Source organism: Parambassis ranga, chromosome 18, assembly GCF_900634625.1.
Source record: "Parambassis ranga chromosome 18, fParRan2.1, whole genome shotgun sequence".
NCBI lineage: Eukaryota > Metazoa > Chordata > Actinopteri > Ambassidae > Parambassis > Parambassis ranga.
The window spans coordinates 1,918,839-1,937,059 of NC_041038.1; the positions used below are offsets into that span (position 1 = coordinate 1,918,839).

Consider the following 18,221-nt stretch of genomic DNA (forward strand, 5'->3'; position numbering starts at 1 on the left):
TGGAGAAATTGAAAAAAAAAGAAACAAAAGGAAAAACAAAGAAAGAATAATGTCAGAGAGTAGACACTCTCACTGGTAATGAAGTAATGAAACAGAGTAAGGAGGAAATTCCCTGAGGGAAGCAGGAAGGGTGGGGGCAGCAAATGAAATTGTAACACTGATTTTGCCTTGTACGTGTAAAAATGTGTGTGCGCATGTGCGGGCCGGGCCCTCACGTGTGTGTGTGTGTAGGAGTACTGTAGAGATCAGTTTACAGTGGTACGCATGAGATGTCTTTCTAGTGAGGCTTTTATTCTAGGAATGTTTGTACTGGTTTGAACACAAGGGGGCACGGACTTAATTAGGACATGGACCGACACACACAAACACACACGCAAGCAGGCACGCACAGTCACATACTGACACCGATATTAGCTTCAGGCGGCCGCCGGCACAAGTGTTGAGTTTCTCACACACTTGCACGGGGAGGAGCATGCACACACAACCACACAGAAAGCCGGCTCCTGTGAGCTTTTTAATATGTCAGTAACACACACACATTTGCACAACGGCTGCTAACTACAGACCAGTCTACTGGCAAGCTGAAAGCCCCCAGACCACAGCATAGTGGACTGGACAACACACACTATGTATTACTTTAACTGATATGGTGTGTAAAAAGCTAATAGGAGCCGGCATCTGTGTTTGTGTGTGCAGAAGAGATAGGCATTCACTTAACGCTTAGGATATAAAGTCACAAGACCCATATTCAGAACAGTCACCTGCTTACTTCATGATGTAGAGATAAAATAGCAAAAAAAAAGATAAAGAAGAGCTGGACAAAGAGTGGAACCCTTTGTGCAAAGTGGCATTTAAATCAGCCGAGGAAAGATACTGATAAGAAAAAAGGAGAGAAGTAAAAATGATGTACTTTTTTGTTTTGTTTACTGTGCTGGTGAGCCAGCTGGCTGCAGAGCCATCGGGGGGGATTTAAATCTCCCTGCTGAGAAGCTGGTTTTTAAACTACCATGTTGGGACCTTTAAGACTCTTGACAGGCTTTTCTTTTGTTTTCCAACAGCAATTTCATTTCAGAATATTTGCTTTAACACCACGAGTGACTTCAATAACATAATATAATAAGCTTTCACTCACGCTGTATTCAGCACACAATCAGCCAGAGCAGGACAAACCTAGTGTCCAAAAAGAGGCTCTGTAGCTAGTCTATTTTGGGGGATCCTTTACATGCAGAAGTTTGGGTAGCCCTGAGACATAAACATTCAAGCCTATCCACAAAGACACACACACACAGCCCCAGCTGGAGCACACAAGCTCCCTTTTGTGCTGCATTCCTCACGCCTTTTAGCCTTAGCTCCAGCCTTTAGCTTAGCTCCTCTTCATCTGCACGTACACACATACACACACACACTGCAACTTTCTCCTGCTTTTGTCTGCAGAGCGGTAGCGGTCAAACAGCTGAGAGGTTGTGGATAGGAGGCTTGTCTTACCGTGGCCAGGCACAGAGGGAGACACAGGGCTGGCTCGGTGGAGTAAAATCCAAAAGAGGCTTGTTGGTGAGAGCGTCAGCCAGCTCAGCAGATTCCCACTGCCTTCCCTTTCCTTGCCTTTCCTGCTGCCTTGCCTCCCAGCTTTGTGTGTGCCTTGTATTTTCCCTTTAAACTGCACAGGCTGCGTCCCCCCACCTCCTCAGCACACACACGCGCACTGAGCTAGCACACAAAACGCTCACTGCTCCTGAATATGACACTGGTGTCAAAAGCATGCAGCACTGTTTTTGTTATTGTTAGTGTATATATTTTTCTGAATTTACAGCCTGCACATATGAGCAGAAGGGAAAAAGCCCAAAATAGAAATCCTTTGTCTTTCTTCTTCTTCTCTAAAAAAATAAGTAATTCTCCTTTCAGATCCTCCTCTTTTTCTCTGTCTGTGTCTCTTCCTCACTCTCTCTTCATCTCCCTATATTCTGTCTCGCTTTTTTTCCCACTCAGTAGTCAAACAAAGAAAGGAAAGGAACAGAGCACGCGCACACAAACACACACACACACAGACATATACAACACACATTCGCTTGCTGCTTTCTCTCTCCCTCTCTCACATACACATGCACAGGCTTGGAGCCCAACCCCCCAGCCTGCCTCCCTCTGATTTTTTTCACTCCCTGCCTTTCTCTAAACAGCACCTCCCCCCTTTCCACCCCCCACCCCTCCCTCAGCCTGATCTGGCCTCGTTCTCATTCGTCTACCACCCCTCTCTCTCTCCTCCCTCCCTCCCTCCCTCTGTGTCAAACAGATGGGATTGGAGAGCAGAAGGAGCCTGTGTTCACTCTCTACCTCGATTCCTCTTCTTCATTAGTGTGATGTAAGCCTGATGGAGATATGCTTTGACCTAAAGCAGACACACACTGATGTTAGGGAAGAAAAAATATCAATGCAGATAACCTTCGAATGGGGGTAGAAAATTCTGCTGCGTGTGTTGCTGTGCAGATGTGAATTTATTACACCAACATCTTTACACTAACAGATGTGTGACAAGGCTTTAGCACAAGGGCCGACTAACATGTGGCACAGTGAGAACAAAGGTGTCCAGGTTCAGCTCTGGTACAACATGAACACTGGAAGACTAACTCTTCTGCATTTCATGACTCCTGTCAACATGAGTTTACTGTTGTAATCGGATTTAGTACATTTAATTTCTGGTTCTAATTACATCACTTAGATTGGATTAGAGGATTGCCATTTTGTTTTTATTCTGTTATTGTACTTTGTAAGCTCTGTTTTTAAGTAAATTTTTAACTTAAAGGTAGGGTAGGAGATTTCATTCTGATGCACTTTTTGTCAAATTAGTGTAACTTCTCTTTACAATCCGATAGCAACCGATTAGTTTGGCAGTTTCGCTTTAAAACGAAGAATATTAATCATCTCTGGAAGCTAAAAAAAAACGCTAAAAACATCAGTCAATCCTGCGAGGCGCCCCTGCACAGAGTATTGGCTGGTTGGCGGCTCTCTTCCTGCTCTGCGCACACCAGAGAGGTACGTGCATGATGGCCGAAGTCACAGACTGGTTGGGAGGCGTGGCTTCAGGTAAGCTCCGAGTAAAAGTGGCGTGTGTTTACTTTCAAAATCTGGCTGACTCTCACTGAGTTTTCAAAATATCCTACCCTACCTTTAAAAGAATAATTGTAATCATAGAATCATAATAATTTCCTGTTATATACATCATTATTGATTGAGCACTATGGCAAGATGGAGTCTCATATGAGATAGATATACAGGTTGTAACCACCACCATATCAGTTTGTACATACACACAAAGTCCATACGCACAAATTTGGCCCTCCACAAAGTAGTCACCACTGAGTTACAAGACCACTGAGGTCTGAGGGGGGCAATTCAGGTGGGTGGGGGTGTGTCCGGCAGCTAGCACACAAATTTTACTTTCTTAGGATTTGGAGAGGTTTGTTCTTGCATTGTCTATAAGTGGAAGTGGTGGACTCAAATTCCATCCATGCTGTTCAAATATTTAAAAAGTATAATGTAATGTTTCCCTCACTAGTAACATTTAGCTATGTTTAACTTGCATTGGTACAAAATATGTTGTAAGTGGAGAATTTACACAGCTGTGAGTGGATCAAGTAGTGCTCACTTGCTGGAATGTTGCGCACAAACACAAAAATGCATACTTCATGTTTCCTTCACTTCATCGGGAGATGTTTCCTAAAGCTCACGTTTAGACACACAAGTGTGCAGACACTCACACAGCGTGCCCTTTGGAGTGCCTGCCACGTGCAGGAAGATGGAATTCCACAGCAGAGAGAGAGAAAAAGTACAGTCAGAAAGCCAGATGAGTGAGTGAGAGAGAGAGAGAGAGAGTGAGAAAGAGGGGGGTGTGAGGCAGTGGGGGTGACGGTATGGAAAAAACAGCATGGAGCCACTGCACTCTCTGACCAGGGCACAGGCAAGAGGAAATATAGGTCCTATTATTGCACTCACTGACTCCTATAGACTGCATCCCCCCACCATAAAGAAGCCAGGGCACCAGGAAACACAGCTGCATGAACAACATGGGAAGGTAACAGAGGATACTGACACACTGAAGGCAAACTTGAGACTTTCCATAAGATCTGCAGCTGAACATATGTCAGCTCTTAGTGCATCATGGCTACAGATGCACAGCGGTGGGATACAGCTGTTGCTATATATTCAACATTACAACAGCTGGAGTTGAAACAGCTGGAATTCAAAATATCTAATCACTTGATAACAGTTTATTATCACAACTTTATATCACAACTCTGAACTCTGAATTATTAAATGGTCAGCAAATTCATTTTAATCCTGTGCATAGATGCAGTATGGGATCCAAGCAACACTGTCTATCACAAGAGTTTGGTAACCACCCAACAAGGAAGTAAATCAATGAAACATTAATGAAATAAATCAATCAAGATCTTGCTGACACGTACAGTTTGTCACACAACACCTATTTTGTGTGGCAGCTGGATTCTCATGAGATTTGTGTGATTAAGAGCTCATGCGACAATCCATCTTGCCAGACTTAAGTAATGTGTGTATGACAGAATAACAATGACGTAAACCAATCAATATCCTCTGACAAACAACAGGCATATTTTTGGCAAAATGATGGTGACAACAAGAAGTAAGCAAACCTATGACAAATCAAATGCTTTGTATATATACACTGCAGCATGATAAACATGCTACATGCACCAACACAACAGCATACACAGCAACCAATAGTTTCTATATGTCCAAGCATTATTGCTTGCCTGGGGCTCTGGGTGCACTGTAATTAAGCATTGTAAAAGAATGAAAGAAACGACACAGAAAAATCTGTCGATTGGTTTGCTCTAAACAAAGCCTGCTGTTACTGACAGCTTACTAAACTGAATTCGTTAATAATTCACTGTCAGGCTCAAGATTTTATTACAGTTCCGAGACATTTACTCTTTGATGTTTGGCAATTATTTTGTTTTGACTTCCAACAGGTGTGATGACAGCAGAGCTCTGTGTGAACCTGCTATGTATAACATATCTAAGCCTGAGGCTCAATATGACTTTGACAACTGATCTGGTTAAATGACGTTAAAAGGCAAACACAAGGACGTAAAACAAGGTGAGGCGCAGCAAAGAAAGGAGGCAGGAGTAAGGAGGCCAGTAACTATGGTGGTATGTTACATAATTCTTTCACAATACTGATTTATCTTTGTGCTGATTTGGCCTCTAGCCAATATGCAATAACATTTGTAATATTTGAGCAGGAGCCCAAACGGATATTGAGAGTAAGCGAAAGAGTGACATAGATGGCGGAGGCAGATAGATGGCAACTGATAGAGCAGACAGTGAAAAAGAGAGAAATAGTGGAGAAAGGGTGAGTAATAGCTAGGAATTTTGGGATGCAGCCAAAGCGACAGCAATAAAGAGAGTAAAGAGTGAGAGGAAGCAGCGACAGATAATGAAATGAGACAAAGGGAAACAAAGCGTTTAAGAGAGCATTTAATTGAGCAAGATGAAAATAGCCTAGATGTGGGGGGGGGGGGGGACAAGTGTGAGCCGACATGAGGAGATAGTGACAGATCGAGGGAAGCAGGAGAAGAATGTGTGTCTGTGAGTGCACTGCAGGTTATCCTTGTTGCTGTAATCAGTACTGTTATGAAAGACTGGGTGGAAAAGCCAACACACTAGATCTACAGGACAGACTGGGTTTACTGCACACACAGTGTGTCCACAAACACTTTGCTGTCAGAACAGAAAGTGCCTGCAGCCACATATGCTGGCTAAAACTTCACAGGTTGTTCTATGAGTACATCCACGCTGGCTATGAAAATAGACTTTGTCTCTCCATTTCCGTTCTCCATCTGCACACTCAACTGGACACACAGCTACGCTTTGCAAAAACTGTCTCCAGAGTGGTACATCTGAACCACCAGCTAGGTTCATGTACACATCTAAAAAATTCTGTAACTTCCTGAAACACAACATGCACCTTTTTTGTAGTCTTTGTCCCTGATCTCGGGAAAGTGGTCATATAGCGGTCTGATAATGACATTCACAATCACTGTGAACTTGCAGGCTGGAGTGTTGTCATGGTAGAAAAGCACTCCTTTTCAGCTCCTCAGACTGAATCTACTTTGTTTTCTTCTGTAGCTATATCGAGATCCGCGTAGTAAAATTCTTCTCCACTGTGTCCACCCGCAGCACTCACATCACAGAAACCAGATATCTTCATCTCATCATCTCACCTTCAGTCCTGTGTGTGCTGTAGACTTCTTGGTAGCTGTTTCCACTGTGTCTCTTATCCTGTTAATTCTAGTTTGGAAGTGGAGGACCAGGCCAAACAAGTTTCAGAACACAGCAAGCTGACACCTTGGTGGTAGATACACATGGACAGGTTCCTGGGAGCCATCCAGCTCTGTGGCAATGTGCAATTGTATTTTACTCATATCAGGAATCTCAACCATCCTAAGACATACATTTTAAAAGAAATATTTCTGATGGAATATCTCTTTTATATGACCAATGGAGAAGCTCAAACAATAAAGGTGCTGACATAATCTATATTTTTGTATTGTGGACATACTGTTTGCCTGGTTAGCTTTGTGGGCTCTAACCATCACAGTTGATCATGAGGACTGAGCCAACATTTAATCAGCTAAAAATCAGCAAATAACTGAGCAGCCAGATGTTGACTGTGATGCATATTATACATGTAAAGACTTGTTTGAAAAACAAGAGTACGCACACACACTGAGGCTTCTGCTAATTTCCTTCATGCAGGAGAGTCAGTTCCTCTCCTCCCACCTCTTCTTCCTCCATCCTTCCCCCTCTGGCACTTCCTTCTTGTTGTGACATCTCTCTTTCACTCCCTCTCTCTCTTTCTCTCCATCTCTGGATGAAGTTCAGAAGGGCGAGAGGAAGGAAGCGGAGATAAAGGCAGAAAACTAGATTAATGTGCTGAATGGAGAACGATGGGTGAGAAGATGAGGGGAGAACAAGCAGAGAGAGTGAGGCTGTGCTAGAACAGGCTTTCCTTGTGCTACTCTGAATAATTTACTTTATTCTCTCTCTTTTAAAAGATATAAAGATATGCTGAGGGATGTGAGGTGATTAATTGCCAATTAAAGTTTAACGATGTACAGCTGTGTTCAATTAACACTGGTTTAGGCCCCGTCTCTCCTGACACCTCCTCCCTTTTCTATCCCTCAAATAGCATCCCCTCTCCTCCTGCTGTTCATCCACACCACAGCAGAGAGGTTGAGATCAGTAAGTGTTTTAATGTGTTACAACTTACACACAATAAATGTGTGGAAATACAAATGTGCAAAAAAAAAGAAGTGGCAACAACTCATATCTAAAATTAACCATAACATCTCTGTGGACGTTTTGCTGTGAGATGAGTAAATCTGACAGGTTTTTATTTTATTGGGGGTTCTGTGCTACACTTCCTCCAACAGTTGTATGCCTGTTTCCAGTCTTTATGCTAAGCTAAGCAGCTAGGTTCAGCTTTGCATTTCCTAGACATATAAGAGATATTAAACTTAGGTTTCCATTTTTCCGAATGAGTGTATATCAAACGGTCAGACTATTTTCTTTCAATGCTGCTTTTGACAGTAATGATAACTGAGGATTAAGTTATACAGCAAAGGCGTCATCCAGGAAAGCTTACTACTGATCACTTCCTCCCAATGTTAATCAATACAGCTGTGTAGCACCACCAGAAATGTCAACAAATAGCTGCTACTGTAACTTTAAAAATGCAACAGCATATCACAAATCACATCAGTTGGTTATGATATGCAATGAATTCAGTGCATACTGCTTGTGAACTCAGTGACACCGAGACATTTAAATTCTCCACTGCGCTTCTGTTCGCCCTCCTCCTTCTGCAAGCAAAGACCCACAGGGATTACAAGTTTGATGCCTTCTTTTTTCCCCTCCCTCTCATCCTCCTTTCTCTTCATCCCGCCTTATCTCTTTCTTCCCTTTATTCATCTGATTCATCATCTGCCTGGAGCCTCTCCCTGCCTCCCTCTCTGCTTTTATGGCTCTGTCCAGAAAAAAAACACATCAACTTTACTGGGCTCAGTTCAGTTTTTTACACTGTGTTTTTGCAGTACCTTTGCTGCAGTGCAGAACCTGTCTGACCTGACGAACCCACAACCACAACACACACACTCAAATATTACAGCAGGGAGAATGAGAAGAACTAAGCAACAAGAGACTGAAAGATTACATCCATCTAGCATTGTGAAGGTGTGTGCACCCATGTGTGACTGCCAGTGTGTGTGTGTGTGTGTGTGTGTGTGTCCCATATTTTCTGTTTTGGCTTTCAGACACCTCCACCCATCTGTTCACAAGCAGGAAAGAATAAAGGAGGAGAGGTGGAGGAGTTGGCCATCACTCTTTATCTGCTCTTTCTTTGTCCTATACCTCCCTTCTCTCATCTCCACAGCCTTCTTTTCCCTCTCTCCTCTAGTCCCTCCTCCTCCTCTTCTCCCTCCTGCCTGTCTCTCCTCTTCTCCTCCTTTCATCTTCCAATACAGGCAGAATGGAGCTCAGCTTCCATTGAACACCCAGCAGGTGTGTGGTGTGTCTAATTGTACGCAAGCATGTGTGTGAGTGTGAAAAATGCGCTTTAAAGTCTTGTGCGCGAGAGTCACATTGTGTATGTATTTGTAGCTCCAGAATGTGTGTGTTAGCGTTGTGGAAAGTGTGTATCAGAGATATCTTGTTTCCTCAGGGGAGTCCAGGCCCATTTCCACTGTCTGCTGTAGCCAACCAACCCAGCAGTGCATCGATAATCTATTAGGGTGGAAATGCACACGTACAAACGCACACACAAACCGAGTGATGAGTGTGCTCTTCTTCTTACCTGTCACTGCTGAGGACACTGTAGGTGTTAGCAGACCATAACTGGGTGGGCCCTCCATGTGTGCACCTGAAAAACAAGCATAACACACATATTAGAACCAACACACAACATTTGTCTTTGCCCTATAAAGAGGATGAAACTACTTCACGCAGCATGCTAGTTTATTGCATTGCAGACTTACACCCATCTGTGATTATCAACATCTAATTGCTGCTCCTATTCAGACATAATAGCACCCTGTTTGTGGTGGACACAATAAAAGGATGTGTCCTGCCATCACATCAAAGAGAAGGCAGACTGACTAAACAGTGCTCCATTTTAGCCAGAGTCAAAAGAGTTTGTATAGACCTTGTTACAGTGGAAATAAAAAATATGTTGATAAAGGAAGTTAAAAAGAAAACAACGGATGCTTCTCTTCCTCTATCAAGGTCTTGATTTTATGTATTTAAGGTATTATTACTGCACATACGTCAAGCCAAAGGTTAGTGTTCATAAGTAGCCTATAAACACAGTGAAATGCATTAAAGACAGTGAATATGTTGCTCAAGAGGCAATAAAAATACACAAAATCTGATGTAATCCTCGCTGTGTATGAAAATAGACACACACACAGATATGCAAACAGAACTCAATGTACTGACCAAATGCACAGAGCGGCGGTGCCTACAGTTGCCAGACGTACACCCACGATTATTATATCCCCAGAAATTCTAACCACACACACAGAAAGAAGCTGGGAGAATTAGGGATGGACAAACAGGAACACACACACACAAAAACACCACACAGCCAGACAAAACACACAAACATGATACCAGCATGATGTAAGTAGGCGCAATCAGCCATCACATAATTATCACTAAAGTCTGTTTATCGACCAGTTAAGTAGGACAGGAGGAGCTAAGCACCAAAGACGCAGCTTGTTTACAGTAACACAGCCACATGCAGATAGTGTAACAGCATTTGAAACACAGTAGTAGTTTTGGTGCCATTCTATATTTTGCTGCAGATACTTGTGAAGGTTTTCAGTGTCAAGTAAAGAAAAAAAATTTTCATACAGTACTGAGATCTTTGCTGACAATTAAAATATTAAAAAATGGTTTGATAATAAATCCAACAGCCATCCAAAGACATTCATTTTACAATAATTTATACTAATAAGTTAATAGTGGGTAGCAAGGAAAGGCTAATTTGACATGCTGGTTTATTATTCGCTTCACAACAAGTGAACAATTCAATTTAATGCCTAAATTGTTGCCAATTAATTTCATCAATCCTGCACTGATTTTATATCAATTAGTGATTCAAACAGTGTACAATCATCTTGCACTGACCCAGATTGGCTTTTGTGATCACCTGCTATTAATATCTCACCAGCATTTGAAGATTCTGACTGGTAAAACATGATGCTAGATTAATTACACTGATACTCACAGGTAAGGTGGGTATGATGACAGTCTTACATTAGAGGCATACTTAAGGTACATGTTTTCAGATTTGTTGTGCTACTGTTCATTAATTTAACCCCATTTATTCAGGTTATGCCTTAATTAATTCCAAAGATATGGCTCATTAATTAAACATGTTTTCTGTCTGAATTGAGATAATTGACCTTATAGTAGTTTAAAGTTTCACAGAACGCAGTGCATCTAGTTTTAGATGATGCAAACTGTTTAATTAATTTTAAATGCCTTATTCGTAAGCTGAGATTGGTTATGCTGTCACAAAATCAAATTTCACAGCACAAAGGCAGCGCAAGCATTTCAGGTAAACCCTAAGAAATTCCATCATCTACCATTTTCTTTTTTTAGATAATCCCTGAATTCCTGCCTTTTGGAATTCCTCCACAGATTATTCCTTGGCTTAACCTACTCCAGGGCTAAGGAGAGGGGGGAGGACGATGAGGAGGAGGCAGTGGAGGATAAGAATGGGCATAGGGAAGAGAAATGGGAGCCTTGTTTTAAGAAGTTGGAAGACTGTAAATTTTGCTAGGCTTGCAGTTCCCCCTGCGGACACATTTTGCGCACATCAAGGAATTCACTGGATCCCTCTGTTGCATTACACCCCCCCTTCAATCCCCTGGTCTGCCTTCTTTCCTCTTTCTTTAGGAACAGAGGTATGTAGGTAGGCGCAGACAGCTGGGCTAACGCACAGCAGCTCCCATGATCTGCCTGACAACAGCCTTAGGGCCCACAACAGAAAGGGGAGAGAAAAAAGAGACCAAAGAGAGGCCCCAGGATGGAACCTTGAGGCACTCCAAACTGGTGACACAGCAGGAGCAGTAGCAGCAGCAGGAGCAGTAGCACCAGCAGCAGCAGCAGCAGCAGCTTCCCCTTACAGGTCCCACAGGCCAGTAAGTGCAACCACTGGTTGGAAGCCTCTCCTACTTGCTAGCTGCCTTTGTGAGGCAGAAAACAATGACAATCCCCCTCTCTCTAATTTACAGGGGAGTGGAATGTACAGTCAGAGTAGCCTGCATATTATGATGGGGTAGAGATCAGGGATGGGGGGGTCGGCGTTGTTATCTAGCCAGAGAGGGGTTGTTGTGAGGGAAGGGTGAGTGAGTTTAGCAGCTATTTTTAGATGACATGCCATTTAAACTTGTGGTATGTTCCTGCACTGTGGTCAAGGAATGAAACACTAGAAGGGATATGTGTCTTCATACTGTACTGACAAATCTGTACAACAAAGCTGCAAACAGCCAGACTTGATGGATGGTGACAAAGTTGCAGAACACAAACATATTCACATGCAAACAAGAAGCAATTAAAACGTAAGAAAATTAGGCGTGAACAGCAAATAGAAATTCCTACTTAACACACCTCAACACCTTCAACTGTGTGGGCAAATCATGAAGGCTAAAGCTTTCTGAAATGCACACAAAAGCAGTCACCCAATCACTCCTTCGCCAGACTGCCACCCACTCAGTCCCATTGTCACCTTACTTAACCTGTATCGCTGCAGATGCTAAGAGTGACAAGACACACAAAGGGTGGAAAGGCATTCGGAGATCTTAGCAAGCCAGTGCAAAACCTAAAATGAAAGGGAATGAAAGAGTGAGGAGAAAGATGGGAAGATAGATAACATATGGCATATGGGGACCTAGATTCACTTGCTCCACTCACACACACCTGGGACCATCACTCCTCAGGAATTCAACACCCAGATAAACTTTTTTAATTAGTGCTCTCTCTTCTCGTTTTTGCCATCCATATGCTATCATATTTCTGCCTTTCTTTCATCTTTGTGTCCCATAATGACAATGTCTTCACTTGGATTTATTTTTCTCCTGTCTCCTGCTAAAATACTGCTCTTTGAACACACAAGAGAGAGAGAGAGAAATTGTCAAGCTGCAAACAGTGTAAGGGTAATAATTCAAAACTAAGGACAATAACATAAATTAATAATGTAAATATAAAATATTAATAAAATGTGACCAGATGTGCAACATCCAGCCACTTATTGCATTTTGCGCAGAAATCAACCTATTTTGTTCTTAGCATAATAAATAAAAAAGTAATATCTAAAACACGAAAGACATCAGAATTTACTACAAATGACCATACCAATACCAATTCTATAATGATTATCAATTCTCATTTTAGCCATGCATCATTGTCTTACAGACAGGTGCTTGTTACAGGACAACTTGAGGTGCTTTTGTGGACGCAAAAACTGCCAGCCCATCCACAAGTGTTTTAAAGTGGCTACTGACTTGGCTGTCTGCTTAGCTTTGATGTGTGGAACTCTGACCTCAGAAGGGACGAGTGAAAGAGTGTCTGACGGATGTAGACAGGGCATGAAGAAATTTATGGCTCGCTTAAATCACTGTGACCCTAAACCAGTAAGCCCACATCAAAGTTGTCCACTTTTCATGAACTACGTGTGGTAGCTTTCTATAAATGAGAAAAAGAAATGTGTAACATCTTCAAGTTACACATACTGGATTCAAACCCTTTTTATAATTGTTGAGTAATATCAAGGCACCTTAGTAGGAAAGTCATCCACAAAAGATGGACATAAATGTCAATAATATATGGAGCCTAACTAATATGGTGCAAGTCTTTGTTGGGGTGTTAAGTAATTCTGGCATATGAATGGACATCATAAATAAACTACAGACAAAGACTAACCCTGTGATTAATGTTTCCTAATAAGTTCTTAGCACACTTGGGTTCATAGTAGCCATTATTATGAGTTATAGTGGACTTAATGAGAGCTGTGGTGTCTACGCTCAGGGACCATGTCTGTCAGTGAAATGAAGCAGACAGGCAATGACCCGACTTTTAACAAGTTTACACCTTCAAAAAGGAGCAGCACGCCACTAAGCACAAAAGTAGGTTTTGAAATAACACAAATATTGGACTGAATAAACACTAACATTCAGAGAAAGGAAGGCTGCAGCCAAATGTACTATTCAGTTTGTCACTTTTCAGTTTGTCACTTGGTGCACGTACTGCTTGTCATGTGACTGGATGAAAATACAGTGGGTGTAATGTATAATGTTTCTGCAAATGAAGGCTTTTGTTTTACTAATTACAGGATGGAATGCAAAGAAATTTTGTTGGTGGGGATGACCAAATGACGCTAGAGTACTAAATCAAACTTAGGAAAATCCCAAGACTTTCTGTATGGCGGAGCCTGGGTTGCGCAGTGCTGCAAAAACTGGTGTGTGCGTCCCTTAGTGCTTACATGCAGTCCTTTCATTGTGCATTTAGAAACTTCACCTCCCTCTGCATGGTTGCTATGGCACCTGCTATGGGCACGTGCAGAGACCTGACTGCCTGGCTCGTCCTTTGACCCCTGAGAGCTCTAACTCTTATGACCTCAGCAGTGGGCTGACACTTCTCCATGCTGACTACTCCCACTGTTCCTGTGGTTAACTGTGTTTGGTACTATGAAAAAAGTCAGCACGACACAGATATTTATGTATAGTTTGGTATTAATAAATGTAGTGCTGGTGAGGTCTGTCAGTGAGAATGCAACATTGCACTGTGCAAACACACTGCTCTGTGTTGCATTCTTTGCCAGAATCTGTGCCAGAAGAGTGCAATTTGAAGCAAGTATGCTATGAAACAATAAGGCCACCGGGAGAGTTTAAGAACATGGGGTCTACACAAACTCTCAAACGCACAAATAAATGTAAAGTATTTTTTGTACATGAATGCAGAGGCACAGAAATAATAGGACTTGGGTCAAAGTGTTGCAGAGAACCAACATTATTGCACTGTGCAAACATGGCCTTGCAAACAGAGTGAGAGATAGCTTTGTGTGTGTGGTGTCATTCTGTCTTGCCAACAGTAGACACAGGCTCACTGGGAAGGCGTCACGCCTTTATTTATTCATCAACCTTCTGGGAACTGGCAATGAGAGACAAGGTCAATACATTAGTCTATACATGTGTGCACACACATACACACTACACACAACCCTTCAGTCCACCTATAGCAGTATAGCAGAGCACATATACAGTAAATAATTGTCTAGGCAACCTCTGCCAACGTGTATACTGTAACATGTTGTTAAAATTATATCACAGTAGATGGAAACCTACACACACACAGAGAGACACACACAGTATTGGCTGACTGGGCTGTGAATCTGAGACCAGAAAGCACACAGACCCCATTAAACGTTGCAGGATCTGCAACACATAACCTATTAAATGCTCCAGATCAGCTGAGTCAGCATGGCAAAACAGAAAAGACTAGAAATTTAGACAAAACAAGGAGCCCCGTAACCAGGAGACACACACGCAGGAACACAAAATCCTACCTAATAGTCTATTACAGTATGCTGACACAAAGCATGCTCACAAGAACAGAAACGTGCACATAGACACACCCAGGAACAAAGGAAACTCACAAACAGGAGGAAGCCGGGCATAGAGACATATAATGCAAAACCACACACACCAGTTTAGAAGCGTGTGCACATGTTTCCTCGCATCTGGCTCCTCTTAGGCCAAGACACAAAAGGAGTAGTGAATGTGGTATTGTGTGTGTTTGTGTGTGTGTGTAATTTGGTCAGTGCTTTGATAGCCGGTGAATGAGGCGAAGGGTACACCATGAGTCCACACAGAAGAGAAACAGAGAGGCAGAGAGGGAGAGAAAAGGGAGGGGGGTCACTGTCAAGACACACAAACACAAACCACATGCAGCTGTTCAGCATCTGCAGAAAGGCACATGACACACGCGCACAAGCAAATCCACACACACACAGATAAATACAGCTTTGTTACTTGGGTAGTGGACAAGCGTGTGAGACTTTTTCGCCACCACGTGTAGCTCAGTGGAAATCCTGTGTATGTGTGCTTGGTCTTGGCGCATAGTGACTCGTGAGTCATCTAGTGGGTTGTGGGTCTGGTAAAAATAGCATTGTGTCAAACATGGCTAGAGAGTGATGATGAAACAACTGGCTGTACCAGTTGTGCATACACACGCAAACATTGTTTTAGATACAGACATCCCCATTAGGTCATTGGTCAACTGCACAAAAAACATTACTTGCCTGTGTTCTCTCTTGCCTTTGTGATACGTGTATCTGAGTGTGTGTGTGTGTGTGTGTAAGGCGTCTATATGTCTAATCTGACTTGCCCCCACTTTATCTCCAGGACACTCCTGTGTTAGTCTCACCAGATCACAGCAACAGGAGAATAAGGAAGAGGAGGAGAAGGAGGAGGGAGATGACAGCAGGAGGGGAACGCAAAGATGAAGGGAGGGTTGGCCACCTAACTGTTTGATGTTAAAGTTTGGAGCCGACCAAGGGAAAACTTCAAACACTTCATAGAATTAAAATAAGATTACCTCCCCTGTACATGTACACACACACACACACACACACACACACACACAGCTCTACTATCAGTCCACAACAGGTCAGCATGCCCTTGAGCTTTCCAAGGAATGTTTTCACTTGTGTTCTTGAGTTTAGATATATTAGGTAAATCTGTCCAAAACAGTGAATCTGCAACAGGGTCATAGATAGAAGACAGGAGTCTGGGCTGACCTCTGTGGTCTGACACCACAGAAGAGCTGCTATAGCACAAACAACTAGAGACCACAATGTATTTTGGTTTGTCTTTCCAAAATTTTGCAATTCTTTCCTGTAACTTTTCTTAATTATTACCATGCGTGTTGGTAAGGAGTATAGTAAATGACAGCAACCTGTGACTATACAAAATTGGGTCAAAGTCATAGTGATGTTTTTCTTGAAAGAAGAGCTGTCTGTTTCAGGGTTAATTAAGAGTGTAAGGGTTACATGGGGTGAGTAAGGTTGAGAGGTTAGCCTGAAAAGCAGGGGAATAAGTCATGGAGGCCACATCAGTTCACAGCAGAGAATGTGAGTTTAGAAGCGGTTGTCCCTGGGTGTTTAACCTTAGATTTGTGAGTTAGTTTTACTTCAATGTTGGATTTTTTTTCTTACAGGACTTTCAGCAGGTCTAGCATGACCACAGTTTCTACATTAAAGGCCAATCTTTGATTGAGATAGCATCAGTTTGGGAAGTTACAATGTTATAAGACACTGCATTACTCTAACCCCGGATTTATACCACACGCAAAAGCGCAGCTAGCGCTTTACGGACGTAATACGCCCATCTGTCTCACAACATCAATTTACACCAGGAGCGTTTTAGAAGCATAGCGCTGTGTAGCGCTGCCTCCACACTCTCGTGAGATTCACAAAGTCACGTAGCAATCTGCCTGTTTATCTGATGGTTAATGTCCTCTCTATGTGTCAGACAGGGTTACAGAGCAGTTAGCAGACAGCTTGACAGCCGTATGCTGGGTCTTTGCTTCCACTTTTTTGTGGCACACAGTAACTATTGAACAGACAACAGAAAACACAGCTGTCATTTGGTATCAAGAGAATGTGTGCTCGTTTAAATAAACTGTACTCTCACTTTTAGGTCAGGCTCTGTTTAGTAATGCAGGATCTGTTTATTAAAAGTATAAAATATTTAATCAAATGAATACACATTCTAAGAACAAAAAAATAATTAGCAAGGAAGACTAGCATGCTAGGAGCTCGATAAGCAGGCAAGTAAAAGCAAAGTTAAGCTGTCTTCAACTTTTTTTAGTTGCTCAAGTTTTGTAGCTTGTCGTTTTTTTAATTAGATCTGTGGAAAACAGGTTTCTGATAGTTTTGTGCAGTTGCGAAACAATCAGGCACAATACAAAGCAAAGTTAAGCTGTATGTTTATATAGTGGATCTTTTCCTACCAACTCAAAAGGTACTCACAGTGATTATGAGCAATTTAGGGTTAAGTGTCTTGCCCAGAGATATTAAGGTTCCTGTGTATTCCTACATAGGCTTTAAAAGCTTTGATGTAGGGAGGGTATAGTTAGCTGTGTTAACTGTGGGTATACCACACATTTCTCTTTTGTGTGAGGTGTGAAGTTTATGGTTTGGAATCCATGTGAGACAGCAGAAAGTCAGAATAATAACAAATGGAAGAAAACAAATAGAAGGTGATAATGGTAAAAGTCAAATAGTGTAGAGGAAAGAAAGAAAGGAAAGTTGAATAGAGATATACTAAGAGTAAGTCATCTCACAGCGAATGTCATAGAATCAACCAGAGCTGTTTGCGGTACCACCGTGGGTGGCTGTGGAGGATGGAGTGTGCACACACACACACCCTCACTGAGTGATACATGCTAGCTGGTTGGAGGCTGGTGGCTAGCGTTAGCCTTTATTGGTTAAGCAGCTGGTTTGATGTGGAGCCCACACACAGCGACAGGATGACAGACAAACTTTAACACATGCACCACAGAGAGAGGGAGGAGTTTCTGTGTGGGTGTGGGAAAGGGACGCGTTGAGTTCAGCTATATGATTGTTTATATGAGCTAAGTTGTGAATGTGAAGGCCGTGAATGTGAAGTGGTTGTGTTGGGGACTCTCGAGTGTATACCTGCACACATAACTGTGTGTTTGAGTGTAAGAGGTTAAAGTTTGCCTAATAGTCTAAATATGCGTGCAGGTGTCACAACCATGAGTTTTTGGTATGTGAGGGTGTATGAAAAAATGAGAGATAAGGAGCAATGCAGACAGTGTGAGATTGTAAGATAAACGAGAGATTAAAGATTTATCATAAATCAGAGGAGTAAAAAAAAAGAAAGGTAAAAAAGTGTTCAAAAGAGAGAAAAAGGGGGCCAAAATGACCCCTAGTGATTTAAAAGAAAAAAAGCCCTGAGTGAAAAGAGGGGGAATGATGGAAAGATAAACAGAGTGTGGAGTGTCTGGCCGTGTCCCAGCTTTGTCTTTGGTCGCAGGGGAGGGAGGCTGGCAGAGGCACGCAGGCTGGCTACGCTGGCCCGAGGCCAGGCCACACACTG

General features: G+C 42.4%; 1 protein-coding gene across 4 annotated transcripts in view; it reads right to left on the reverse strand.

Moving 5' to 3' along the window:
- The window catches only part of kdm6ba (lysine (K)-specific demethylase 6B, a), an 80,896-nt gene that overhangs the window by 38,059 nt on the left and 24,616 nt on the right, over nucleotides 1-18,221 (reverse strand). For 3 of the 4 annotated variants that reach the window (XM_028428855.1, XM_028428859.1, XM_028428856.1), the window contains one exon: nucleotides 8,888-8,953. The gene's annotated coding sequence lies outside the window, so the exon portion shown is untranslated. Of the gene's footprint in view, nucleotides 1-1,485; nucleotides 1,940-8,887; nucleotides 8,954-18,221 lie in introns of those variants that run through there. The other variant, XM_028428858.1, reaches the window with a different exon arrangement.